Raw genomic sequence first — 27,766 nt, 5'->3', positions numbered from 1 at the left:
TTGGGATATCTCTTTTATTCCATATATATCTAGAATTATATATTTTACATACACACACATACAGGAATAAGGAATGGAGTGAGCAAAGGAGGCTGAGCCACATTTATATCTCTTGTAAAGCCTCAAATTGGTTGCAAAATAAATAGCGCAAGTTTATTGGTTCAGCAGTATAGAAGCCCCTACAGATCTCTTGCTTTAGGTTCACTCCCTTATTTTGGACAAAAATACCTCAAACAACACAACTCTCTGACTCATGCTGTGATTTTTCCTGTAGTTGAGCACAGAGAAGTCCCACTTAGAAAAAAAAAAAAACAGTCATGCCCGGTTCTGCTTTCTCTTTGCTCTGAATCCACTTTCTCGCTCACTCCTGGGCTCACTCTTCTCTCCAACACTACCTCCAGTATTTGGTGTCTGTCTGCTTCTGGTCCCATAATTTAAAAAACTCATTCCAAATTCCCTTGCCAGTGTTCGGGATTCAGGTTCCTAATTAGTGCTGAGATCTATGTACCTCCCAACTCTGCTATTTTCTGTATCCCCTTAACTTAAGCTTTGAGCAAGAGACTCAACCAACCTTTGCTCCTCAGGATTGCACCACATGATTAAGTCTATGATTAGGTGAAGGGTATTTACTTAATAAGTATCATGTTTTTTATTTTCTTCCAGATTGTTATTCTCAGTATAGATACTGATCCCAATGTATTTAAAAATAAGCAGTATATACAGGAAACATTTCAGGAGACAACTAAAGGTTTTCTTTCCACCAGAAAGCTTAGGACTATGTATCATGAATTTTATTTTTAAGGGAAGGATCTTCCTCTCCCTTTTTTTCATAAACTCTAATATTAAAATGTCCAAGTACCAGAATCTCTTTGGCTTTAATCTTCTGAGAGACAAAAACAATATCTGGTTGAGAAAGTTTGCTAATATCACTATTTTGTATGATAGTCCATAATTCTTCGTTAATAAGTCAAATTGGCCTAAGAATCATCATTCAGAATTTGAACTTCTAATACTTTTACCTACTGATCTTCATTCTATATAACAAAGCAATTTCTTCTTTCACATCATATCACTTCACATGGTTGAAGAAAGTTATATCCATATGTGTATTTAAGCAAAATACAATCTTTCTGTTCTTCAGCTGTAAAATGGGAATGAAAAGAACAGTTATCCAATAGGTTTTGTGGGAATTGATTGAGAATGTACATAAAATGTTTGCGCCTAATCAAAAGATCAACCTAATGCATGAGGTATGGTTTAGACAAGTTCGGGAATAAAAATGGATATATTACTTCTGATATAGAAATTTTACTTCTATGCAAGAAATAAAGATTTCATTGGTCAATTTAAGGATTTATTACATTATAAGGTTATATTGCTCTTGTAGCAAACTGAAAATCCAAGAACTCCTGTTTAGAATCAAAATGCATGATTTTACACTGATTCTTGTCACATTTTATATTCTTTTTTGTCCAGTTTCAGAGTTTTGAATTCTGTTTGAGACCCAAAATAATATTTTTTACTTTTTTTATTGAAGTTTATTTATTTTTGTTAGCAATCTCTATACCCAACGTGGGGTTTGAACTCACTACCCCAAGATTAAGAGTAACATGCTCCTTTGACTGAGCCAGTCACCTCAACTATTATTCTTGATTATGGCTAAGCAATTTAAATGGATAATAGCTCATAGTTTGGGTCTGTGTTCCTTTAATGTTCCTTTACTACAAACTGAGACACCAGAAACCTTTCAAAGGAGGGCTCCTTTTCTCTGGGAGGCTCTGAGAAGGCTTGTCACTCTAGAACTCACACGTAGCAGGTGTAGGTTCATTGTCTATTGAGTTTCTCCTTTTACAAAGCATTTTTTAAACTGTAAGTAACTGTGCTTTTCAATCAGCAAGAAGTAGTATTTTTCCAAATAGTGATGCTATTTGGAATAATTGATCATTTCCAACTGTCAAAATGTGTGCTTCGTATGGCTGCTGAAGTCAATTTGACTGATGTTCCACAGCTCTACATTAGAGTCCACTGGAGGTATTGCTCTTAGCAGTTTTTAAAACAGAGAATTATAAAAGCAATAATTTGATTTCTGATGTCTAGACGTTCTTTCCCACATGACTCCATCAAGAAAGGCTGAGACTCAGGCTGTCCCAACCTGCATAATTTATATAGTTGAGGCCTATTTTCACTGTCAAGAAGCCAAATCCCTCAGGCAGCTTTGCCAAAGAACTGTTCCACTCATTTTTTTTTTTCATCCCTAAGGCCTTCATTCTAGCATTGGCTACTCTTATTAACAAAAAGCAGGAAACAAGCTCCTATTTGTGAGATAATGTCTTTTCTGTTAAAAGTAGTTGAATCCTCAGAGAAAATGACCCCTTTTCAAGTTGACTGTTCCTATATCCAATGCTCCAGACTTGACACTGGGGTATGCCTTCAAGCACATTTGTTGGGTTCAAGAGACTAACTGGATAGTGTTCCTGGAAAAATGATGTCTTCCTTATGGGTCAAATCCTTCAAAATAGCAATGAATATTGAAGATCAGTGGGACACTTTTTCTAACTCCTGCTACATTAGCCTTGTGGGAGAGTGGAAGTAGGAAGCTGAGAGTGAGATCCCAAATCCCAATTTAAAAATTTTAAGATCATAATTAAAAATTATTTTTATATCACAAGGTGTATGTTAACTTCCACTTTTTTTTTTTTGTTTGTTTCCTTTATGACAAAGCATGAGAGTGGTAGAAAGAGGACTTGACTGAAAGAGGACCCAGGATATAGTGCCAGCCAACGTACGGTTTTGTGAACTTGAGCTAATGAAGTTTCCTCTCTGGACTTCCTAGGTAAGAAGAGGAATCCAGACTCCGATAGATTCTATAGCTCTTCCCACCTTCAGTACTTCAGAACATAAAGGCTGAGGCCTCCCCTTGAATAAATAGCGCGGAAGGAGTGCAGAGAGTGAGAAAAGAAGGAAGACAAAGTTTGAGAGCATGGAATGTTTGCAGATCCTGAGAATCAGGCATGGAGGAGCAGAACAAAGGTGTAGGCTGTGTAAGCACACCTCAGCTTTGCTTCTAGCACCTGTTTCCATACGGCAGAAGAACAAGGAGAATATTTACCTGAGAGGCATGGAGAGAGGGTCTGTGACCAAACCTGCGTTTCTACCTTCCTACTTTCCCTCATTTCCCACCTGCCAGAGGGGCTGTGATTTCTGTACCTGAACAACAAGACATGTTCAGGGAAATAGGGACTACAAATGGTGTAATGCTGGAGACATAGTGAGAGTTCTGTGGCATAGTGGATGTTGAGAGCCCCAAAGGGCATAGAGGGCGCTGCTACTAGTTGTTCCATGGTTTAAGGGACCCTATGAATAATCCAAACACTTTATAATTTTTAGCCAAGAGAAACCTAGCAATAAAGCATGTCTTCTTGTGGTCATATGGTATAAAAGAGTTGGTGGATCAGAGTGGCTTGAGAAATCTCAGGAAATTTTTACACATCAGTTTCATGGAAGGAGGCAAAGCAAAGAGATGCAGCAAGTTTAATTTCAAATGCTTTTTGTTTTTGGATAAAGTTAAGTTTTATTTAGTTTTTATCTTCAAATAGCTTAGAAGTTGTCCCTCCCTAATCATCAAAACAATCTAAATCCCATAATAAATATTGATTGGGCATATTCAGAAGAGGTGAGAGTAGGGATGACTAAGAATGTGCCTTCTTGTAAGCTCTGTCTGGTACACTTATCATCCTATTGTGGACTCTTGTCATCTTGTGACGTATTGTACTTGTCTACAGCTATAATGAAAGGCTCCAAATGAATTCAAGCATCATGTTACCAAATACATTACTTACATTTAAATGTATTCCAATAAGTTTCCTCTTTATGTCCTTTGTTGGATGAAAGATATTAGATTATTTACATTCTACATATTAAGAAGGATCCCAGATTAACTTTTTAAAACACTGGAAGACAGAAGGAAAAAAAAAATGTATCATTATATGGCCCTTTCTATAGTTAAGGAAAAGCAGGGCAAGGGAGAGCTCTATAATGCCTAATTATAAGATTGAAGGAAAAGGGGCCTTGGTGAATGAATTTGGGGATGCTTCACTGATTTCAGAATGTGACCCTTTATTTGTGTGACTCACAGCTCAATTTCAATTTCATAACACATGTTGTACCTATTAAGATTGTACTTTTTATATTGAAGGCAATCGGGGATGAAAATCTGAGTTGAGATCTTAAATTGAAATGTATTAACAGGAATAATGACAAATTTTATAATTTGGCTTCCCAGGAATCTGTTCACTATCCAAAAAACTATAAGATACACATCTGTGATCTTACAGACCTTAGGAAGTATTATCACAATTCTGAATCACAAATTATCTGTGGAACATGACAATTATTGACAATTATGTAATCCCGGGATCCTCAAATATACGACCTGTTACACTAATTGGATGCTATGTTACTAGTCATCATTTTAGGCAGATTGGGCTCACCCAGACATAATACAATGTGACAAGGGACTGTGTCTGTGCTGAGACCTGACACAACGCTCAAACCATGAATCCAGTCTTACTGGTGGGAGTAATTGTCAAACAAATTGGGCATCACTGAGCTCTACTAACCAGCTCTTAACGTTTTTTACTTTTCGATTCGCTGCTGTGGGACCAAGGACCATGTTTTGAGCATCAAGAGCTGTGACAGAGTCAAATAAGTGACTTTAACCTCCTCCTCTCTTGAAGCTGGGAAGGTGCCAACTGCAATTTGCCAGCTTTTGCCAGCTTTGGTGGCTGGAGATAGTAAAGCAAGGAGGGTTTCTTCTGATGTCAGCTGTGTGGCTCATATCATGTATGTAGAGACTTTGTGCTTACTACCAAGGAACTGCTGCCAGTTGGGGCTCCTGAACAGTTGGTCCTGAGTTCCACTGAGCAGGCAAATAAACTCAGCAAATAGAGACAGATAGACAGACAGAGAACAAACCCAAGACACAAAATATCTGGCATCCGGAGGAATGGTACTGCTAGAGGAGAGACAACAGCACTTTTTTTTCAATGTAAAAGATCACCTATAAGAAGTCAAATACAAAAAAAAAAAAAAAAAAAAGCCCAATCTTTTTCTGTTAATAAACATGACTTAGGGACTAAAAAAAAAGCACCTAGTTAAATAGAAGAAGAAAAGGATCATGGTTGAGACCTTAGCTAGGGCTTGGAATAAATATCTTAAAACAAGTAAAAGATACCAAGAGTTGGATACTGTTTTGGAAAGGAGTCTCAGAGAACAGATCAGGATACCCAGCATGCTAAAATGATGCTAAAATTTCAAAAGGAGGAAAGAATAACTGAAGAAAAACAACAACAAAATATATTAGTAACTATAATGAAGATGGAGAAGTACCTAGTGAATTTTACACAGTGGTGATGATAGGAGGTAGAAAAAGGCTTTGATAAATAATAATTTTCTTATAAAGAATAAAAATCGTATCAGCATCTCATTTTCATACAACACACTGGAAGCTAGAAAATGGTGGAGTAGCATGTAGAGAAGAGCTAGCAGAAATGGTTGCAAACCAAGTATAACGTTTACTTGTGTGGATAAGAAAGAGATACCTTAAGATATTCAAGATATCAAAGAATTCATACCATTCTTCTATCCCATCTGATGGAATATTGATGTAGGAACTCTAAACACAAAGCAAATAAATCAGAACTGAGGGTTCAGGATGGTGGATTATGACTTGAAGAGAAGGGCGATAAGCTTTCCAGCAGTTTTAATCAAAATGAGGAATTTAAGCATAAAATAAGAATAATTAAGCTAAAAAAATAGACTACAAGGGAAACCTCCATAATTGTCCCAAACCAAAAATATTTGGTCAAGTTTGAAGGGCAGATAGAGGGAGAAAGTAAGTGTCCTTTACAGATTCTTAGTGTGGGGGGCATAACTTTAATGGTCCACCTGTATTGGGGAAAGAAGAGAAATCATTGATGAGGTAGACATCTTAACCAAGGGAACAGCCTCTGTTTTGGAAAAAAAAATTAAATATGTGCCTGGTTATTATGTTCAGAAAGGAAAGTTAAGTATAAAATAGGATGTAAGAGTACAGTGGAAATCCCAAATTACAGGATTTAATGAATTATCTACCAACCAAACCAGTAGAAATTAGAAAGAAAGGCAAGAGGAAAAAGGTGAAAACCAAAGAGACAAATACACTAGGAATAATTTGACTTTCCTGGAAGCAGGGATCATGGGTCTAACCTATCATGGTAACACGAAAGTCTAGTACATGGTACACTTGCATGAACTATTTATTGGTTGAGTAAAGAAATGATAAGTATGAGGTCCACCTTCTTGGACCAGGTTAGTAATGTTTTAAGTCAATAGCATTTTAAATAAAACTTTCTAAGGGAAAATCATGATTCTTAAATGGAAGGTATTTCCATTGGTCACCCTCTGCCTTGAGCTTCATGCTTAGGGCTGAACAGCATCTGTGGAATTGCCATAACAATGTATTGAGACAGGAATTCCAGATTCCCCAACTGGGTGGAGTTGCACCACTTGATTTTCTGCATTCTGATGCTGGTATTCCACACTCGCCCCCCAAATTCTCTAAACCAGCAGCGGAGAAAAAGGACTTGGAGAAATAATTAGGATTCAAATCAGAACAGAGATTTTTTCCTAGTTGGGTGGCCTTGAGCAAGTCAGTGAACTTTTTGGAACTTCGGTTTGATCATGATAATATGATTCAATCATGATTTTATCTGTTTTAACTCAGAAGCTATTTCTGATTGTTGCTCTTATTATCAATACCTCACTACTGCGGCTACAGTTTGTGCACCTCAGTGATTATTGCTTTAGTATAAAGCACTGAGACGATGAAAGCTTGCCTACGTAATTCCAAAATGAACTAAAAAAGATGATATTCATTTCTTTCATTAGCAGAACGTAGGATTTCATATTTACCCACATCCTTACTAAAACTGGGTATTAAAATATTTTTAAATCTGTACTTTTATGGGTGAAAATAGAATTTTATAATGACATTTGATTAATGAGATTGAATATTTTAATATATCTATTATCCATTTATATTTTTTTCTATGATTGGTCCTTTAGTGTCAATGAATCATTTCTCTATTAGGGAATTCCTTTTTTATATAGATTTGAAGGAGACTTTTTGCACATTAAATATATGTCTCTCATGACTCATTTTAAAATAATTTTTCCACTTTGTCATTGGCCTTTAATTTTTTCCCCCAACTTTTTCTTTTAAGGTAAGTTGCAAAAATAATCCAGAAAACTACTGTATCTACCCAAACTCAACTTCCCTTGTGTTCATGTCTTACATAACTATAGAACAATGATTAAAAAAAAAAAAAAAAAAAAACAAGAAACAAATTTAGGTGTACTCCTATTCATTGAAGTACAGAATTTATCTGGATTTTATCCATTTTCAACACATGTGTTTTTTATTCCAGGATCCCACATTATACTTAGGTGTCTCTTTGGTCTCCTCTTGTCTGCCACAGTTCCCATATTTCAGAATCTTGACACTTTTGAAGACTATGCCTTTAACTTTTAAAGATTATTTTTAGACATGCTTAAGTTTTTATAAATTTTTATGTTGAATACATTAATATTCTTCTTTGTGGTTTCCACACTTGGTGTTAGATATAGAACACTTGCAAAGTAATGTCCTGCCAGAGATTGTACAAATGTTCAATAATATATCTCTTAGCACTTTTATTGCTTTATTTTAAAAATGTATTTAATTTCATACTTTCTAGGACTTATTTTGATATAAACCATGAAGTAGAAATACAATTTGCTCATCTGTTCCCAGATATCCAGACGTTTGTCCCAATACCATTTATTGAATAATCCACCTCTTATATAATAATCTATATGCCTTTGTGATTGATCTATTTTTTTCCTTTACCATTCCCATAACATTTTATTTTTTAATTTTTATCCCAATAATATTTTAATTTGTATCCTTAATAAGACATCTTTATACTGCTGCTTTCCATTTGAAAAATGTAGCACTTTTTAAATCCTATAGTGTTGCCATGTATCAATTTTAATCAATGATGACAATCAGTAACTTGTTTATGTTTTAGTATTTTTTAAGTTCTTATTTAAATTCCAGTTAGTGAACATGCAGTGTAATATTAGTTTCATGCTTACAGTATAGTGATTCAATGCTTCCATACACCCCCCAGTGCCATCACAGCAAGGGCCCTCCTTAATCCCCATCGCCTATTTACCCTATTTACCACCCCCCATACCTCCCTCAAGTGTGTTCTCTGTAATTAAGAGTCTCTTTCTTGGTTTGTCTCTTGCTCTTTTTTCCCCTTTGCTCATTTGTTTTGTTCATGACACTTATGTTTCAAAATTGTTTATAGCTATGGACAAAATGCTTATTACATAACATTCTAAGTCTTACTGGTGGATATGGGAGAAAACTTGTAATTTCAGTGAAATAATTAAGAAATGCTTTTATTTATTTTTTTCTAAAGAAAAAAATGCCTTTAGATTTCATTGAACTGCACTGGACCCATTCAGAGTGAGCAGTTGCACCAAAAAAGGCTTATTTATATCTGATATATTTTAAAAAATGAAGAAACTGAGAACAAATACTTGCAAAGGAGACCTTCACAAAGCTGTCCTAACAAGCTGCTCATAACGAGTCAGCCTGATGATGATAATAAAACTTGTGCATTCCCCACCAATCCATGCAAATCCAATGCTATAGCCTTGGTCAGAGCTAATAATTCTAAGCCTTTATACAACAGTCAAGATCTAAAACAAAGACCAGCTTAGTTGGATAATGAGTATAGGTAGGATCTTCTTGAAATACTCAAGACTTGGGCTCTATTAGAAATCTTCACTTGTCATCCTCTGCCTCAAATTCAATCCCCTCTTAGGTTGGGGAAGTGAAATTATGGCTCTTAGGAGAATAAGAAATCAGAATTAGAGCAAAAAGGGGGGGCCGTAAATAGAATTCATATTTAGCACTTTTAAATGGTTTCAACATAATTAAAGTGTGTTGGTTGGGGGAATGCCTGGGTGGCTCAGTGGTTGGGCATCTGCCTTCGGTTCAGGTTGTGACCCCAGGGTCCCGGGATGGAGTCCTGCATCGGCCTCCTTGCATGGAGACTGCCTCTCTCTCTGTGTCTCTCATAAATAAATAAATAAATAAATAAATAAAATTTTAAAAGTGTGATGGTTGGGTTTTCAATTATAAAAATAACCAGTGAGAACTTTTTTTCTGAAAATATAGATGATTAAAACATTTCAAATATTCTAGTATATTTAATTTGCAATTTTTATGATTAAGGGTGTTTGAATTTGTAGTTAATGGCTAAATATTAGAAAAGCCTAACGTATAAATAAATATTATTGATTGTACAAATGATATGTATATATTTAGTGAAATGTTCATTTTTATTAGTTAATACTTTGGATGTTAGCAAAAGTCATAAAATACTGGTTTCTTTCTATTCATATAAACTATTCAGGTATATAACATGCTTTTGACAAAGTTTTCTTAAATGTATGGGAAAATTTTTCTTAATGTACAGGAAAATGACTGGAATAAAGTACAATGAAATATGTATAGTAGATCTTATGGTAAAATAGGAGTAATTGTTATTTTTAAATATTGTTTTATAACTTCTAAGGTTTTTTTTTTTTCTCAACAAATGTATGTATCAGTCAAGCCAAGCTAGATTATTCCCTAGTAAAAAAGAACCAATATGGTTAATTTCATGTGTCAACTTGGCTAGGCTATGATGCCCTGTTATTAAGTCAAACACTAGTCTAGATGTTGTTATGAAGATGTGTTGTGGACATAATTAACATGTAGAATCAGTTGACTCTAAAGCAAATTGTGCTCCATAATATGACAGATCTCATCCAATCAGCTGAAGGCCTTCAGAGCAAAAACTGAAAATTTCTGAAGATGGATTTCTGCCTCAAGACTCTACTATAAAAATCCTGCTAGAGGTTCTTGTCTGCTGACCTGCCCATGAATTTCAATCTAAGATTCTTATATCAACTCTTAGCTGAATTTCCAACCTACCAGCCTACCTTTTAGATTTTGGAATTGCCAGCCTCCATAATTACATGAGTCAATCCCTTAAAATAAATCTCTTCATATATATCATGTTGGTTGTTTCCTAGAGAACCCTGACTTATGCAATAATTCCCAAATCCAAGTGGTTTAAAGCCATTAGTTTATTTCTGCATCCTGCTCTATTACCGCTGTGGGATACCTAGGAGTGTGGCTTCCATGTTGTTGTCATACTCCTGTGGTAGGTAGGCTGACAAAGAAGCCAATACCTGTAAACCTGGTAGAAAAACAAAACAAAACAAACAAACAAAACAAACAAAAACCCATGATGTGGCCAAGATCCTGCCATACCTTAGAGCTTCTGCCTTGGTGGGTATCTCTCTCACTCACATTTCATTAATGGTCCTCATATGGCAGAAAGGGTGAAAAGATCTCTGGGATTGCTTTTATAAGAGCACAAATCACATTCATGGGGGCCCTACTCCTCACCTTGAGGATTTAATCACTTCTCAAAGGCCCTATTTCCTAATACTGACACATTGGGGATTAGGATTTCAATATATGAATTTTGGCAGGACAGATTCTGTCCATTGCTCTTTCTTTTCTTTCTCTGCCTGTTTCTACTGTCCAACTTCTAGAATTCCTGCATACAGCTTTTGATAAACTTTATTGGGAAAGTCCATAAGCCTAGGGCTAATTGAAAGTAAGCATTACCTCATCATGATTCCCAATCTCAAGCAACACACCTCTTTCTTCAAAGAACAAAGTGAAAAAGGCTCACACCCTACCTCTATTTTTTAAAAGAATTTTAATGTCTTTCTTAATCATCTGAGTCATTGCACAAAATTCCCTTGTTAATTTTGAAATTTCCATGGTTCACTTAAAGGGTGGAAAGTACAAGTAGCTATATAGCTATGGCCTAATTCCAAACTTAAAACTTTTTTGGTTGTTATTTATTTTTGAAAGTAATAGTAAATGCCACCGTACTTACAAGAAAAATGATATAAATCTCAGTATCAAAGATCATAATTTAGAATGATAAATTGAGGAAAAATACGTTAAGGTTTTGTATGAGATCTTACATTTTTTTCCCATATACTTTATCTCATTAAATGTCATAATAACCTCATGAGGTTGGCATTGTTACTGTTCAAGGAAACAGGGAGAATGAGGGTTATTAACTTAAGTCACACAGCTCATAGATGACTGTTCAGGGACTGGTAAACAGCACCTCTGATTCCATGCCATTTCCATTACACTAAATTTTCTGGATTAAATTCCAATATAAAACAATGATTAAACTCCATTCTTTCCAGTAAAAATGTGTGAGACACATGGTGGCAAGAAATGCACATTTGATGATAATCATGCTAATAAAACATTCGGTTCTTTATCATATTCAATAAGAACTATAATTCAAAGTGTTAATTCTGGAACCCTGAATGTTCCTCAGTCATCAGGGAAATATCTAATTGTTCCCTTATTAAACCAGAAGGCTTAATTGAAAGCTATAATGTGTCAAGTACTACCCCAGGCTCAAATGCATCATCCACATCATTCCTTCAAAATACATAAAACTAACTGGGGAGACAACAACATTTACTTGAAATAATTAATAATACTTATGTGGCTTAGGTTGAGTAGAAACATGAGGTCAACAGCTTTGCAAATCATCAAAATGTGGACAATCATGAGATGAAGGATAAAAAAAGAAATGTGATATTAGTGCTGGACCCTTACATGTTTAAATGTATCTGTGGAAGCAATTAGTAGTACAGACAATCCTCCAAGACTGAGACAAACTGCCTGCTGATTCACTAAATGATGATAACAGATTTGATGTCTAGAAGAAGGAACAAGTATTAGAACAAAGGTCAGTCCACCCTACCTGGAGTCTGAGAAGTGGGGACAGTCTTTGTGAAAGGGTGGTATTAAGCACCTCGGTTTGATTGGACATGGAGGTAGCAATGAGAAAAATTCTCTTTAGAGTAAAACAAGTGTTCTTTCCATCTCTATGGAATTGGGGGAGGGGGAGGGTATCCTCTAGGACATGCTTCTCAAACCCAAAAAGTGTAGGAAGTGCTCCTGGAGATCTTGTTAAAAAAAAAGATTCAAACTAGTAGATTTGGCATGGGACCTAAGATTCTGAATTTTTAAAGGTCTCCTATGGCTATTAGTTAACTCACCACACTTTGAATAGAAAGATCTTAGGGCACAAGGGAGAGTCAAAGGAAGGAAGAAGGCTCAGGAAATTCAGGTGAGGAAACGGCGGGGGGGGGGGGGGGGGGGGGGTGGTAAGTTGTATTGGGAAGTGTGTTCAGAGAGAGTCACAGCACTGAGTTTTGTGTGGCATGAAGCATCTAGATAGGAGGCAGGATAGAGAGTACAGGTATGAGCAGAGATGGATTGGCTGTGACACTGATGGGGCTAAACTTTAAGGACTCTCACTGAACACAGCCAACATAGGATATTTTTTTCAGCACCAGTGCTTAAGGCCATTGTCTCTTTCCATTCTCACTTCCAGTCTCTTGATCTTTGTCTGGGGGTGCTGCAGTGGCTATGGATATCTTTGGGTTCCATCTAGTGGGAAATTGGCTCAAGGATATATTCAGTTTGGGTTTAAAGGTTATGTTTATGTGGCTTGCAGTCATCCCCGTATATACTTTAGTAATTGCTAGCTATCTCAGTGTAGTATGACTCAGGAATAATCCTAACTCTCAAAAGATCATGTCACTCGGTAGTTGAGAGTGAACGAGGTGGGGCCAGTTGCCATATCATGATGTGAACTTTCCCAGTGACCCTGGATGATGGAAGTATGCAGGGAGTGGAGGAGAAACAAGGTTTGAAATGAAAGGAACCTAGATCTAGTCCGAGGAATGATTTCACAATTATCAGATATAATATTTAATGCCGCATGTTCAGCTCTTAATAATGTCTAGTCCAAAAGGACGGTTTCTCCTACAAGGAGTATTCTTAATAATGTAGCATATAAAATTACTAGCATGTGATAGAATGAAATTATTTTTCATAGCTTATTGTATGCAATCTGTAAAAATTATTCTGATATTGAGAAATATATGTGATAATTTTTTCTCAGTATATCCAAAGCAATAATTTATTAAGAAAATATACATTTTGAATATAAGTAATGAATAGACTATTATTTTGATGGAAAATTAAGATAATAAGGTGGAATGAATCATATGAATAAGAAAAATAAATGAATACCTCTCTGATTTGAAATGAAATACTAACATGAATAAAAGCAACATAAAAAAACTACTGTTTTCATTTTGTTATAATGAAAACATCTAGAACACACTAATTAAAGACTATCACTAATTTAAAAATTTTAACGTCATTCACTGAATAAGAAAATTTAAACTGCCACAAAATCTCACGATCTACATGTGAGAAAATACTTAAAAGAATATTGCTGATTTTTTTTCCAAACTCGACAGGCATCTTAAAAACTTACATTGAATTATCAGTAATAAATTATCAACCATGATAGAAGAAAGGTTAACTTATCTTTCTATTCTCTCTTCAGAAAATATTACAAAAGATATTGTCATATGAAGAAACATCCATAGAGTATATAGGCTAAGATATATAGGAAATATATTTTATAATACCAGGCAGATGACAATAAAAGTATATTTATAATGTTTTTGATATTTATGATACATGCCATCTTTTTATTGTTTATAATTTTTTAGTTTCTTTTCTAATTCTAAATAAGTAATCTGGTTCTTGGTTGGAGAGAGAGATCAGAGGTGTGGTACGACTCTTTCACCTGTAACCGTGGGGACGTATTACAAATGGAGAGATGGGTCACTGAGAAGAGCAGGGGTGAGCAGTGCTACGCTCACACAGTAACATTCTGACACCTGCATGTACACATGAACTCCTATGGATACACTAAACCTCAAGGTTCCGAATGAAATCTCTATGGGCAGTACTAAAAATCGTCTCTTCTAGGATTTTAATGTTTTGGGAAACAATAATTTAATAATTCAGAGCTTCAGCTTTGGCATCATAGTTGCGGGTTCCTACCTTAACTACATTGGCTATGGATTTTTGGACAAACTGGTTAGCCTTACTAGGTATTGCTTTCCATATTGCTAACATAGGGATCATAGGGTGCTTGTGAGGATTTACTTAGCCCTCATCACTATTATCTGACTTTGTGTATAATCTGTCAGTTGTCTCCTGTGAAGAAAGAAATGGAGGAAGTCCTGGAAGAAGCATAAAGTTCAAGGCAAGTTGTCTTCCTTTACCTTAGTATCAAAGGAAGATTTTCAGTAGGCAGACTTGAAGAATAAAAAAAAAAAAAGTATATATTTATATTTTTTATATTATGTAATATATATTTATATTAAATTCAAATACAGTCCCAGGACTACCAGGTTGATAAATAGGGGTAACTTTTGAGAGGATAATACAAAATCATGTAAAATTTTGGGAACCTAGCACTAATTATAAACCAGCCATATTTAATTAGGTAAAATACAAAGCTTGATTATAATGTGTGTGTGTGTGTGTGTGTGTGTGTGTTTGTCTTTTGAACATATATTATATCTACCTATATACATAGTTTGGACTTTGACTTAAGGTGGACTTGATTTTGAATTTCATCTCTCCTTCTCCTGCGGCCTCGGAAACTGACAGGTGTGCCTCCCAACTTCCAGAAGGCAATGTTGGCAACAACACTACATGAACACTTACCATGCCAGGCACTGTGTTATGGAAGAGCTTATGACGTGATCTCATTTAATAATTCTATTACCCCTGTGTGGTAGATTCTGTTATTATCACTGTTTTGAGGATGAAGCACAGAAAAATCAGGAACTTCCCCAAGGTAAAAGACCTGGTAGATGAAACCTAAGTTTTGACTGCAGAAATTCTGGCCCCAGAGCACATGCCCTACACACGATTTTCAACTTGGAAGGAAAGAAAGGATATGAAGAAAACAATGGAAAAAAGAAAGCATATTATGAAAAACGACTCTGTGGCCTGTGTGTACAACTTGTAACTGCTGCAAAGGCAGAAAAGGCTAGCGAAGCCTGGTCTAACAGAGGAAGCCGTCATGAAGGAAGTTACTCAAACGGATGTCTGCAGGAAGAGCCATCATTTAGATAAGTAATTAAAACAACCAAATTACACAAGTGAGTGGGAGGACATACCGCAGTCCCTTCACGGTTACATCCTGCGGAGCCAGAGCTCAGCAATGAAAAGAAACAAGGCCTTGCCCCAGCAAATATTTGGACCCAAGTTAGAGAAAGCCCATAGAAGTAGGCCCAAACAAACCATTGTTTCCCCTTGTCTTAAAACAAATGGAATGTCCTGATGCAAGTCATAAATCTTGCTAGCTAAGCTTTCAAGAGTAATAGCAATAGGTTATGTGTGTGCGTGTGTGTATGTGTTTAAGGCACCAATGGCCATTTTGTTTTTCTCCAATGGGAAATTATTTAACAATCATGCAGTGAGGCCATGGAAGAGTCTGAATCAGTTTGTGCCAAATCAAACATCAAGGAATGTTTCAGTATCAAAATGTACCTGTACTTCCCCTGGCAGCAGAGCTGTTATTGAGATATATGAGCCTGGTTGTACAAGAAAGAGTTCTACTAGTTCTGGGGAAATCATGACTCACAGTAATTCAGTCCTCATGAGATCTTGGCAGAAAGCAAGCATTACTTCACAACAGCTACAGAATCTTCAGGAGATACCTCTGTGAACGGCCAATGATGAATGGCCAATGGGAACATGGGGCTTCAATTTAGTTGAAGGGGCTCTAACTGACATAGCACACCTGTGAGTACTGCTTTTTATTTTGGGAATAGCAACAAATGTTTTTGATTCTTTGGTCCCAGAACATCTAGTTATATTTATTGATTGGATAACTGAAACAAGATGACTCTGGCATCTCAAGGCTTTGTTGAATTCGGGGGAATTTTTTTTTTTTTTTTTCAAATGTCAGAGCCAAAACCGTCACTTCATTTTGAGCTCCAAGCAAGTGGCGTATAATATGTAGCCTGACGTTGATCTTTAAACATAAAAGCTTAAATTTTCCGAGTTCACGTTAACTCTGCAATCATGCCAAGTGGGACCACCTTTTTGAGATGCCTCAGACTCGGATGAGAAGTAATTGCATGGCAGATTGTCACTAAGGATATGTGCTTTTACTTTTAAGCTACATGACTGGGCTCCTAAGACTAGAATTTGACTCAAATTGTTATTTATGTCCATCTGGCTAGTGACATCTTCATAAATTCCATCAGGAATCAATAAGGAAGAATAGATGCTTGGTCCTTGAGTCACAAAATTTTAGGATTCTGGGGATTTCAAGTCCCATTTCTTCCAATGCTATTTCCCCCTACCTAGGGCAATAGTGGAAATATTTAACAACTAGCGTGGCTAGACATTGGCCATTGAGAGACAAAAACCATTTAGGCTGGGCACAAAGTAGTAACCCATGCTGGTAAATTTATTACCTAAATATCAACTATCTGGTCCACTGTTGTATACAAAATCATGCTAACAACTAATAACAAGAAAAAAATTTCCAAAGAACTCTCATAACATAATCGAGTTTACAGAGCTAGTTGTTAGCAAGTTAGCAAGTTGTTAGCAAGTGAGTACAAGAATGATGGTGTTTTACCTTCCTAAAGCAGAGAGCCTTGCATCTGAGATCTACAACTTAGAATAATGATAACGTGTGAGCCAGGTGACGGTGATTTGGCATATATTCATTCATTCACTAAATATTTATCAAATGGCAACATGTACTTGACTTTTAAACTAAACCTTGAGGGATAGGTCAACAAGCACATTTCAGATAATTAATACATATTAGTTAATTGACTTGATTATTGAATGACAACACTGTTTCATAAAGTTCGGGGAAGAGTAAATGAGGAAGCATTTGTATGTTTGAGTATGTACTCAATAGATATTTAATACATATTTGTTAATATATTGGATTTCTCCGCATTATTGCATTCTTTCTCAGTATGTGTCCCTACTGCAACATATAAAACATGTTTCTCTAGCTCACAGAGAACTTTCAATATATCTTATTTCTTTGTTTTTTTGTTTTTTTGTTTGTTTTTGTTTTTTTCAGGGGGAGGTGCTCAAAAAACTAGTTTATGGTTTCAGTAAACTGACATCCATATTTTTATGGATGCTTCTACTTAAGAGTACCTATATCATAGATTTTATCACCCAATTAATGTTCATTAGACTCTTAGCTCTAGCATTTTCCTGACTTTGTGAAAAACAAAATATATAAGGTATAGTGATGTCTTTGAATTACCTTCAGTTCTGACACTAAGTAAAACTTACATAAACAGCTAGTGTAACATTTTCTAAACTAGGTACTGGGGGATGCTAGTGGACTTGCAAGATGTTCATGGACCAAAAAGTTGGTGAAACTCTGAGTTAAACAGATTTTAAGTTATAGGACTTCACTGATCTTTTAATATCTTATGACTGCTATGAAATTCTAAAGGCAATAATAAAATATGTAGAATATTATTTTCCGAACTTATTTGGTCTTGGAACATTTGTTTTGATCAGAACGCCTTTTCCTATTTATCAGTATGCTAGTACTCCACAGGCCTGATTTGGGAAAATGATTCAAAAGCTTAGAATCAAGAACACCTGGGCACTCATCATTTCTCTGTCCACCGACATCTGTGTGACATTGGGTAAGTTGCTTAACTTTTCTGCACCTCTATTTCTTCAACACTTAAATGGAGGTAATGAAACCAACACCACTATCCTCTGTTGTCCAAAGGAGGAAGTAGGAAGACAAATGTCAAGCTAATTTTGAAACGGTATACACTTGCATGCCCTTGTCAGTCAGCTGGAAGCAAATAACATGATAATTTACAGAACCATATTATCACGCCATACATCACATCACACGCTTGATTGTGTGATTCTACTGAAGCATTTCCTGTGATGATCATGAAAATCTTAAAAACATTGATTTTCATTAAAAATTAAAAGAATAGCTGTAAGTTGTCAAGGAAGGATATAGAATGCCTATAAATGTATCAATATCTGCATAAAAGGGATCTCGCTTTAGCAATTTGATAGAAAATCTTCAGAAGCAGATGTCCCATAGTTCCTAAATAGTTTCACACAAAATTGTACTCATATGTAGAAACAAACAGCATGATGTAATTTTTGGATTATCTTCATAAAACAATGTTAATGTGTTTCACTTAATTCCCAATGCATATTCAACTAAGATTTTTTTTTAATCAAAAGACAAGATGTAATAGTTTTAAAAATTCTTTACAGAATTATGGAATAAGGCCAAAATAGTTAGGCATCAGTCCTTTGAAATACAGTAGAAACATGTATGGGATGAACAGTTTCAGGAGAACATACGCTTTTCTTTCAGTGTGTCACACGGCAAATGCTTATCTTTACTGGTGTGTTGACTTGGCCTTTTAGTTTTCTCCGTAGTCTCCCTGGAATGTTGTCATAGCCCAAAAGGCAAACCAGTACAAAGATAGTGTGCTTTCCCCCAAACAAGTGAGTGAAAGTAAAGGTTAATGGGAAGAGAAAGAGGCCTGATGGGAAGGGTCAGGGATGCTCAGTGGCCAGAATGAGTGTAATGGAAGCAGACAGTTCAGCTTTGTCCTTTGGTGCCACAAAGGGCAATACTAGTCTGGGACAGGAAGTCAGCATGCTGCATGAAGATTCAGGATGATTTAGGAAACCTGGCTTTCTTGTATTCAAGCTATATGGTCTTGGAGGCAACCCACATTTCCTTCTGTAATACAGGGATTCTATTATTTACCTCAGAGCTTGAAAGAAGTATTACATGAAAAGGTAGATCAATAATAGTGGCTGGTATGTAGTAGTCATTCACTATACATTCATTTTAAAGCATATATTGGGTAGAGAAACCCTTGCTTTTTGACCAACTAATGGATGGTACCAATATTCTTGTTATTCCTAACATTCACTTTATATACCCCATTTTAATGAGAAACCAGTGCCTTTGAAATCCTTGGAAGCGACAGAAAAAGAATGTAGGAGTGCAGTGTTTACTATGAACACTCTCAACACTTTCTTCCTTTGCACATGTGGGACCTCCAGACTGGATTAGGAAGCTCCCTGTTTGGTTCTACCTTTTGAGACCACCCAGAAGCTCCAGCTGGAGTAGTCAACTGTGGCTCATTTTCCCTGGATTGGGAGCCAAAAGGAACCTATTACACATCTGCTCTCCTCTCTGTCTTGAATACCTAGTCTCTTTGTAGTGTAATTCTAAGAAATGGACCTAAAGTCTGAACCACATGTCTTAAAGATTGTCTATCTGTGAGCTTTTTCCTCCTGGCTCTAGCCAGAGACTCCTGGGCCTCTCAAAAGAATACAAATCACTTTCTTCAATTTTGTCTATCAGCAACGTCTGTTTAAATGTTTTCCATTAAATTGATCATATCCAGAAACAAATTAATATGTTTTCATAATGCTAAAAGAATCCCCAAATCTTTGCAATTTAACTCATTAAAAACTCTATCCTTCCACATAGGTTAATATTCAGCTACCCTACTCTTTTACCAAAGATACAATCAGAAGGCAATATCATGCATTAAAGCATCTTTAGAACTTTGAAGTGCTACAGATCTGAGCTCAAATTGCAAATTCACTACTTACTATTTCTATGACACTGAACAAGACACTTCTTCATGTCATTTTCCTAATTAACACAGGAAGATAACAGCCTCTGTCATAGGACTGTTGTAAAATGAGAAAATATGTGTAGCGTGTGAAGCAAAATGCCTGTCATAGTAAATCTTCAATTACTGTTACTTATAATAATTAGCATGCTTTTATGTTTAAAAATCAGGCATAGGAAGACAGTCAAATGTAAAATTACCTTTGGATATTGGGTTGGGGGAAAAGAAGGGGTAGCCTAAGTTAGAAATCAACTAATGAAGAATTCATTTTTGGAAAATAGATACAGTTTTGGATAAGAATTCTCAGAGGCAAATAAATATATAATGGAAAGTAGCTGGCTATTTCCCAAGAATTCTCTAACTTTCCTTTGTATTTCCAAAGTATTTTTAAAAAGCACATATAAAGAGGATAGTTCTCCAACTCAAACACTAGATACATTGTGCTGACTGAATTATTTCAAAGATAGTTTAGAATTGTATTTTGTTGGATTTTTTTTTTTTAGATTAAGAATGATGTCAATGACTCTTAACAATTCTGTTTTCTTGTATTTGTGTACATGTCTCTTTTGTCTTTTCTCATGCATTTAAGAAAATTATGCTTGCATTCATGAAAATTGGGAAGCGAAATGAGGCCAACTATTTTTCTAGATTTATTGAATTTGCTAACATAATCAGAAAGATCTTTTAGCTTAGTTTCTTTTTAAGTAGATTTCTTGCAAAATTGCTAACTCTGAAGTTAAATTTCAGTCTGGTTGTTAAATTGAAGATATCTGTTAGTGTGTCTGAAATGCCACTTTCATAAACTTTTCTTCTTTACTACAACTGAAAATCAGAAATTTAATAAACATTTTTAGATATTCTCATATATAGTTTCTTCAAACCCCACAACTAAAATCTAAAAGTTTGTAAGTATCAATGTAATATTTTCAAGTTTTCCATGGTTAAATTACATTGAAGATATATGATCCCATAATCACAATTCCTGGATCTCTAATTATATAATGGCTATGGTTAGTGGAATGGAGACTAAATTTTTTTTTTATTTTTACAATGCAGTTTAGAAATATGATGATTTCATAGATACCCAATGTTGCAATATATACAAGGGTAGAGAAAACTATTTGGATGTCAGGTACTAAGAATAAGACCTCACCTAAGACATTCAGACACTGCAGGTAATTTTTCTATACGTTTCATTTGAGTTAATTCTCCCGTTTGCTGTATTTAGACAAAGATACAGTCAAACTCAAACTGCTCTTGTGTGACTATTATTGGCACATCAGATCAATTTAGGCCATGTTAAGTCCATAGGCTTCGTTTCTCATTCTACATTTTGCAAAAAAATAAAAAATAAAAATAAATAAAAATAAAATGTCATGCTCAATCTGAATGTTTAGTAAAGATATCCTTGCATTTTTGCCCTATTCCTTTCACCATGTCCATATCCAGTGTAAAGAGAACTTTGGGAATTAAAAGATTTGAAAGATATGACCTACTTTTCTTCTAATTATTTATCTGTGGAAAGTAAAGAATAATCAGTAAGTCATGTAATCATAAGTATAATGTACCCCTAAAATTACAATCTATGTCATTTTTAAAGAATTTTAAGAATAACCTACCTTATTAACAATCAGCACAATGTCTCTTCAAAGTAATTTGATCTATGTATTAGGAGCCACAAAACTGCATATTTATGGGCCAGTTTTTTAATGTCCTGGAAATGTATAGCCTATGTAAGAGCAAATGACACTTGCTAGAATATATTTGTTATAGCATTATTTACATTAGCAAAGTTTGGAAAACAATAAAATCCCTAATAGTACAGTGGTTTAGGTGACACATGTTCTTCAATTTAATGAGCTATAAACAACCACCAGACATCGTAGTCGTTAAGTTACTACAAAACACGTAACATGCCTATATCCATGACAAAATGTTTGTTGTTTGCTATGGAATCAAAATATTATTTATTTATGTCCACAACTCTGAAACAACTTGTATAAAGAAGAGAATATAAAATTGAAGACAGTTACTGTATTCAAGTTACGGATTATAGGCAGCTTTCCTCCCTCCATCCCTCCCTCCTTGCCATTCTTTCTTCCTTCATGATTTCCTTTATCATTATTAAATGTCATTGGTAAAACACATAAAAATTGGGGAGGGAAAAGAATGTATTATCCTTCCTTAAAATATCTATATTAAGGGGATCCCTGGGTGGCTCAGTGGTTTAGAGCCTGCCTTTGGCCCAGGGCATGATCTTGGGGTCCCGGGATTGAGTCCCACATCAGGCTCCCTGCATGGAGCCTGCTTCTCCCTCTGCCTGTGTCTCTGCCTCTCTCTCTGTGTCTCTCATGAATAAATAAATAAAATCCTTAAAAAAAGATCTGTATTAAATCTACACAGGAAATGGAAATTGATTTGCTTTATCAGATAGCACCAAGTTTTCTCCTACAATATTCTATATTAATATAAACTCAAAAATGTCTTTGCCTAAATTATTCATATAGTTGCCTTTATTTTTCATGCTAATATCTCTGGATAAAAAAGAACCAGCAATCAGGCAAATATATACAAGCAATTGATCAGGATAACACTCTAAATTAACTGTTTCAAATACTACATAATACCAAATTAAACCAGATTATACAGCAAATCCAATGGACAAATTAGCCTTGGAGGAGATAGTTATATTTAAGGTTGATACATATTTTCCAGAACAATTAGAATGTTTTTAGTCTAAGGATGATTGAAAAAAATGTGAAGGCTGAGTTCCAGATATTTGTAACGTATCTTATGTTAAAGTCTCCTAATTCTCTATGGCTATTCACTATATTTTGTAATCTTATTAGAAATTCCCAATTTAGGAGCAGGATATTATGGAAAATATGTTTGGTAGGGGAACCAAAGAACTTATTTCTTTTTTTTTTAAATTTTTATTTATGATAGTCACACACACACAGAGAGAGAGAGAGAGAGAGAGAGAGAGAGGCAGAGACACAGGCAGAGGGAGAAGCAGGCTCCATGCACCGGGAGCCCGACGTGGGACTCGATCCCAGGTCTCCAGGATCGTGCCCTGGGCCAAAGGCAGGCGCCAAACCGCTGCGCCACCCAGGGATCCCCAAAGAACTTATTTCTAAACCCAGTCTGGCACATACTCTTTCACTGATCTTGGGCACTGCAATAAATCTCTCTGAAACTTGGATTCTTCAATTATGAAAGTAAAGAAATAGTCCATAGTCACCATTTAGGTTTCAGGATACCATCAGTTGTTAACAGGACTCCAAAATAAAGACCTTATTTGGATCTAGTTTTTCCCATGGATGAAGTAGATGGCTACCTTCTTAGTTCATAGGAAGGTCCCTGGGACAAGGAGTATCTCTCCTTGTCTTAGAGACTAAAGTTCTTTAAGGACTTGAGTTGATCAAGGCATATTATTTTCTGAAAGGACTCATTAGCTAATCAGAATTTTAGCAGGTATGAGGTTTCTGATTAAACTATCTCTTCTCTTTGTCCCTTAGCATGAGTTTGGCACCCTGAGGTCCCCAGTATGTGTATATCTATACATATACACATAGGTACACACACCCACACATACAGAGAACCAGGCTATAGGGCAGCAGCAGACTGACGGCAGGCCTTGTGATGTTGAGGATATAAAATTTAACAGGAAATGTGATTGGAAAGAAGTGGAAACACCAAGACAATACAATTCATTCAAAATATTGCCTTTTACTGGCTTTTTTCCCATCTAAAACACGAGAGTCTGATTATTTTGAGGAACAGCTTCAGCAGATCGGAGTAAGAACACTGGATTAGGAATTCTGTAAACACTAAAGTTGTCTCAAGGATTTTCAAAACAAGAAGGGCGCTTAATCAGGGATATTATTTGTCTCCAAAATAAAATCACATCATTCTGTCCCTGGACAGAATAATTTCCTTTTGTTTCCCCTTCAGCCTAGGCTAATCTTTGACTCCTGAATACATTTTATTTCCAAATTGCATGAAAATGTGTTGTAGAAACATTCCCACAACTTGCTTTCTTCCAACTTGGCTCCCTTGTAAAGTAAACAGCCTATTTTACCTTAAATGACTGTAATAGTAAATGCCTGGTTGGCCTTGAAGGACAGGCGGGTTGTATGAGAAGGTAGCAATTATTTCCTTACTGAAAAGGGGTTTTACTGTTTTCTTTTCCTAATCCTCCATGGATAAAATATTTAAGAACCCTGATAGAAATAATAGATTACTTTGAAATCCTTCTGGCTTCGCCCCGTATATTTACATTATGGTGTTAACCAGGCATTCTGGAATCGGGGAACTCATTAAACTTTTAGGATTTCATTCTCACCATTTATGTTTTTGTTTCCTATTTGCCATCTCCTTCTAATTTTTAAATTCACCTAAAAACCAGATGGGGAAGCAAACTGAAAGCTGGAGTTCCTGTTCACTGGAAAAGTTTTCACAAGAAAAAATGAATTGCCTCTAATTGCTCCAGCATTGCTATTACTTAAGTTTTATTGGAGGAAAAAAAAAATTGAAGGTAAAATCCCATCACCATCAACTATTTTGTTTAAACAGAAGCACAGAAGTTAAATTGATTAATTATAGTTTACTGGCTTTCCTCATGGTTGATTTGACTAATTCAGCAAGAATTTTCCCCCTAAATTACATTATATATGAAATTTCTAGAATTTACTAAATAGTTATATTATCTTATGAGTTTCTTTCTACACATACAAGCAGTACCAATAATATACGCTAGATAAAATGAATAGTAATAGACTGTTAAGAATCACATCCAACTGTTTAAAAAAAATAAAATTTTATACAAAATAATTTCTATCAAGATCACAAAAGGCAAATTTCAGAACAGTATTATTCCATTTTTGTAAATATGCATGCAAATTCTTGAATAAATATTTGAACACAATACTTGAATAAAATTACGAGTGGTTTTAATTTTGGTTTTGTGTTCTAAATTGTCAGCATTGTAAGTGTACCACTTTTGTAACCATTAAAATTTTCATTTAAACACTAAGTAAGGTCATTACTATGTTTGGAAGTTTTTGCAGCTGTTTTATATTTCGTCATATGTAGTCTTGACTGAATTAAGCAAACAGATCAAGGAGAGAAAAGTAGTCATCTTTACTTATAAACCAAAATGTATTTATTACTTCCATAACTTTCTAAAATACACTATTGCATGTACTTTTCCTCTGTCCCTCACATTGAACATTTCAAATTTTTCACATGCATGTTTGACATCATTGCTTATCACCAGGAGGAAAGACTAAATGAGAATGCTGGTCTTTTGACTATGGGACAGGTGTTTCACCTTGGACTCTGATTTAAGAGAATTATGTTGTAGCGTTACACAAGTTTGACCAAATGTTTTCCCCATTGATCAAGATGGCTACCCTACAAGTGTGGACCTAGGAAAACTCTCTTCTCAGGATAGGTCTTTCTTCTACTGATGGAGCTTTCATTAAGTCATTATCATTTCAGGTACTTCTATCTCATAAAATTATTGTCAGTTAATTTGAGTTTCATACTTCTTTTTATTTTTATTTTTTAATTTTTTTTTATATTTTTTCTTTTTAAATGAGATTTGCATTTCAATTCCAATGAAAATTAATCACTTTTTAAAAAAAGTCTTATTTGAAAATAATTTCAAACGTGTAGAAATGTACGATTAGCACATTGCACATCCAAATACCCTTGGAATACCAAATTCACTGAGTGTTAACATTTTTGCCCCCATTTGCTTTATCATTTATGCTTTCTGTACCCCCAGATGAGCCTAGTTTGTTCATATCATGTCCCTTTACTCCTCCGTACTTCAGTGTATATTTCATAAGGATAAAAACATTCTCTTACATAACCATAGTTCTCAACTTCAAGAAATTTACTTTGATACAGTACTTTTTCCTGTATTACAAATTCCAATTTCGTCAATTCACTCAACAATGATCTTTATACACACCAAGCTGTGTGTTACCTCAGTGTTAGGAAACTGCTTCTCATTCATTGAGGAAAATTATCATAAAGACAACCAGATGGGACTTTCTGTGATATTTATGATGAAGAGGTCCACTGTATTCTGAGGCATTGCCTTGATGAGGGTCTATAGCAGAAACTTGGGTTGAGTCTTACTGGAAGTAGCTGTGTGCCTCCTGAATACCCAGGGACATTGAGCATGAGCTCATGTTTCCTTTGGCTACCAAGAAATCTAAAGCCAACTGGCAACTCTTAAAAAGAGTATATGGTTTGGTTTTAGTACTATCCCTAGATTTATTATTTGTTTTCTCTCATTGTCTTAGCTCAGGCTGCTATAACACATTAACCAGAGTCTGGGTGGCTTATTAACAACAGAAATGTCTTGCTCACAGTTCTGGAGACTGGAGTTCTTGAGACTAGAATAGTTGGGTTTGTAAGAAAACCTTTACAGGATACAGATTGCCAATTTCTCCTTGTATTCTCATAGGGTAGAAAGAGGCCAAGCTAGCTTCAGGCTAGCTTGGTGCTCTTCTTATAAGGACACTAATCCCACTCATGAAGGCCCCATCCTCAAGACATAACGACCTCTCAAAGTTGCCACCTCCAAATACTACCACATTGGGGATTAGCTTTCAGCATATGAATTTGAGGGGGACACAAACATTAGGTCCTTAACACTTTCCTTTTGTTCCAGTGTTCTCATCTATTAACTTTACCCTTAATACTAATTTTTAAACTTCCTTAATTTCTTCTAGAAGAAAGTCTGCATATAAATAAACAAAAAATGAATTAAAACCATCCATTCATCCATCCATCCATCCATCCATCCATCCATCCATCCATATATACATACCTTCATACATACATACTGAGCAAAGAAAAGGTCATGTATGTAATATTGTAATTAGACTTTAGACAAATAAAGAGCCTCCATATACTAACCAGATGTCTGATGAATAGCATCTCCTCACATGTCCCTTTCTCTCTCAGCTGTTTCCATTTCCAGCAGAAAGCAGGTGCCAAAATCACATCCTCTCAGAAGGAGCTCTCTCAATTCTCTTACTAATCTCGGGGTTCCCAGGAACCCATGGGAGCCAATTGCCAACTCTACAAAGACACACACACATGACACTTAGATGTGTAGACATACCAAATTCCCCTGACAGTTTGGTAAATATGGTTTTGTACCATTTTTGTTGCTAAATTTAATTCACTTTCACATTCCAGACCCCTTTTGGTGCCTGGCCTCGTTCATACCATGAGCTGCTCAGTGACGGCTGAAGTCACACTTGTGAGCCAACTGCAGGAAATGGAGACTTTTCAGGCTTCCATAACAATTCATTGTTTTGTTCTCCTTTTTTCATTTTGAAAAACCTTTTTGTTCAAAACCCTAAATGAATTTAATTCAATCCAAAACACTTTGGCAGTTAAAATATCTGCTAGGTCAGATATAAAAATGTGATATTTAGAGAAAATTTCCTTGATATTCTTTACCAAGCAACTCTCCTTACAGGTCAAGGTGTTGTTTCCTGTGTGGGAAGCCCCAAGCTGACTTACATAGAGTTGTCTCTGTGTGCAATAGGGGATCTGAATGGTTATATTGATCCCTCACTTGGGAATGGATTTGACAGTTTAAAAAAGTACAGCCACACTCATGACTCCGCCTGATTTTCCCAGGAACCCGGTGAGATAATCACAACATGAGTGATGATGCCTATTTTATAGATGAGACAATTGTGATCTAGTGAGCTGAAAGCTGCCTGAGATCAGGAAAGATCTGCCTGTACTTTATTTGTTCTATTATAAACCCCAAACCAAACTCATCCACTTACCCATTTCACTGATGGCATTGCCATGCTTTCCGTCTTCCAGGATAAATAGCTTAGATTAATCTTCAACTTTTCCTTCTCTGGAACTCTCTGCCCTTTGTGGAGAAGCCAAGCCCTGTTGTCTCTGCTTCTGAATGTCCCTGCCATCTGTTCCTTCCTTCTGTCACTTCATTACCCTCTGA

At 35.6% G+C, this 27,766-nt stretch overlaps 1 long non-coding RNA gene across 1 annotated transcript; it reads right to left on the bottom strand.

Annotated features, from left to right (window-relative positions):
* On the bottom strand, positions 1-27,766 carry LOC118351857 (uncharacterized). The gene is made up of 4 exons (XR_004808010.2): positions 27,588-27,766; positions 26,698-26,862; positions 3,840-3,950; positions 1-1,141 (listed from the first exon to the last, which is right to left on the bottom strand). It is a non-coding gene; the product is annotated as an uncharacterized LOC118351857 (long non-coding RNA).

Source organism: Canis lupus, chromosome 21 (assembly GCF_003254725.2).
Source record: "Canis lupus dingo isolate Sandy chromosome 21, ASM325472v2, whole genome shotgun sequence".
NCBI lineage: Eukaryota > Metazoa > Chordata > Mammalia > Carnivora > Canidae > Canis > Canis lupus.
The sequence above is the reverse complement of the archived record's forward strand: the minus strand, read 5'-3'. Positions and strand labels throughout refer to the sequence as shown.